General features: G+C 46.8%; 1 pseudogene; it reads left to right on the top strand.

Annotated features, from left to right (window-relative positions):
* Positions 1 to 422: 422 nt before the first annotated feature.
* LOC102206969 (amine sulfotransferase-like) overlaps positions 423 to 2,329 on the top strand; it is a 5,165-nt pseudogene continuing 3,258 nt past the window's right edge.

Here is a 2,329-nt window from a genome sequence, read left to right as displayed (position 1 = left end):
TAAAAATCACACATCAATAATACATCAAAGATATTGAGGTTTCGCTCATCCCTTTCTTTTTATGAAGTGGTGTTTTAATTTCCAAGTAAGAAAACCATTCATGCCCGTTCACTGGTGGCCCTGTTATTCTGGCTCTGGGTCCATTGTGTAACTGACGCCACCAACATTAACAGGACGCTTACATTAGAGCCTCTTATTGCACGTTTTTTCTGGGTTTCCAGCAATCAAAATCAGAGTATTCCCTTACTCCCCAACACTGCTCACCCAGCATCAACAAACACCATGTGACTCACAGATTTTTCGTTCCGGTGTATATTTTTTATCTGTCTTATGTAGAACCAGTATGGAGCAGATCAGAGACCGTGTTTTCAAGCATAAAAACTACAATTTCATGGTCGGTCAGACGACTCCAGAGTACATAGACTCTCTTGAGAGTTTTGAAATAAAAGACAGCGATGTCTTCCTTGTCACTTATCCAAAATCAGGTTGGTGAAAAATTTCATACATTATTTATATTTGCTGTTTTGTGCTGGCCAGACTGATCCACTGATCACCTCTAATGTCTTTCCCCACATCAGGCACTGTATGGGCTCAGCAGATCATCATTTCCATCCACAAACTGGATGGGAATCAGACTAAATATTCAAACAACATGGAGAGGATGCCGTGGCTGGAGTACAAGGCTCCAGCCACGGCTGAATACACTCTCCTTCCCTCTCCACGACTCTTCACCTCGCATCTCCCTGAACACATCATGCCTCCAGGAGTGAAGGAGAAGAAGGCAAAAGTCAGTACCTTATAGAAGCTCAATTTTCTTCTGTTTTTTTTTTTTTTTTTTTTGCAAAAATAGAGCAAATTAAATTAGATTTGTACTTGCAAAGTTTAATTACATTTTTGTGATGTTACCTATTGGTCACTGAAGTCCAGTTTTTTGGGACTTGCACTTTGACACTTGGTAGCTTTTACAAACCAGCAAATCCTAGCAAATGAAAATAGAGTGGTTGATCTTTAATTATAATCTCTCCAGTGTGTCCTGGGTCTACCCCGGGGCCTCCTCCCGGTGCGACATGCCCGCGAATCGCCACCTTATCGTGGTAAATGGTAAATGGCCTGCATTTGTATAGCGCTTATACTAGTCCCCCTTAGGGGACCAAAGTGCTTTACACACTCAGTCATCCACCCATTCACACACGCACTCTCACACACTGGTGGAGACAAGCTAAAGTTGTACCCACAGCAGACTGACAGAAGCGAGGCTGCCATATCGCGCCATCGGCCCTTCTGGCCAACACCAGTAGGTGGTAGGTCTTGCTCAAGGACATAACGACCGAGACTGTCCGAACCGGGGCTTGAACTGGCAACCTTCCGATAACAAGGCGAACTCCCAACTCTTGAGCCACGATCGCCCCATGGTGGTGGACTTCCGGTGGTGGAGGGGTTTGTGTGTCCCAAGGATCCCAGGGGATATGTTGTCTGGGGGGGTTTTGCCCCCTGGTAGGGTCTCCCATGGCAAATTGGTTCTGGGTGAGGGACCAGACAAAGAGCGATTCAGAAGACCCCTATGAAAAAACCATAGAGGGAGCAGTTCACCCTGCCCGGGATAGGGTTACCGGGGCCCTGCCCTGGAACCAGGCCCTGGGGAGGGTGCCTGAAGGTGAGCGTCTGGTGTCCGGGCCGTAGTCCGTGGGGCCCAGGCGGGCACAGCCTGAAAAAGGGACATGGGCCCATCTTCCTGCGGGCCCACCACCCGCAGGATTTACCGTAGGGGTCGGGTGCAGTGTGAGCCGGGCTGCGGACCAATCTCCATCTACCAAGACTGGCAATTCTGTGTTTTTATTTTTTGTCCTTTTCCTTTCTTACAATGAGGTCATTGCAGAGTAAGGCTACGTTCACACTGCAGGCGAAAGCGCATCAAATCTGACTTTTTTGGCCCTATGCGACCCATATCCGTTCATGGTAGACAGTGTGAACAGCAGAAGTCCGACATTTTCAAATCCGACCTAAGTTACTTTCGTATGTGGTACTGAATCCAATACATATCTGATGTTTTAGAAAGCGACTGCTGTTTGAATGGTGTTGAAATCTCCCAATTCTTTTGATCTGTATTTCCTCCTGCGCGTCCAATCTCATTGTTAAATTTGCCGATGACACTACAGTGCTCGGACTTATATCCAACAACGATGAGACAAACTACAGGACAGAGGTGCAACAACTAGAGTCATGGTGCCACGACAATAACTTGGTCTTAAACACCAAAAAGACCAAGGAGATCATTGTAGATTTCCGGAGGAAGGGTCATAACAACCATCTGCCTCTCTTCATTGGCAGT

Source organism: Pundamilia nyererei, unplaced genomic scaffold (genome assembly GCF_000239375.1).
Source record: "Pundamilia nyererei isolate P.nyererei 1_Seehausen unplaced genomic scaffold, PunNye1.0 scaffold00095, whole genome shotgun sequence".
NCBI lineage: Eukaryota > Metazoa > Chordata > Actinopteri > Cichliformes > Cichlidae > Pundamilia > Pundamilia nyererei.
The sequence above is the reverse complement of the archived record's forward strand: the minus strand, read 5'-3'. Positions and strand labels throughout refer to the sequence as shown.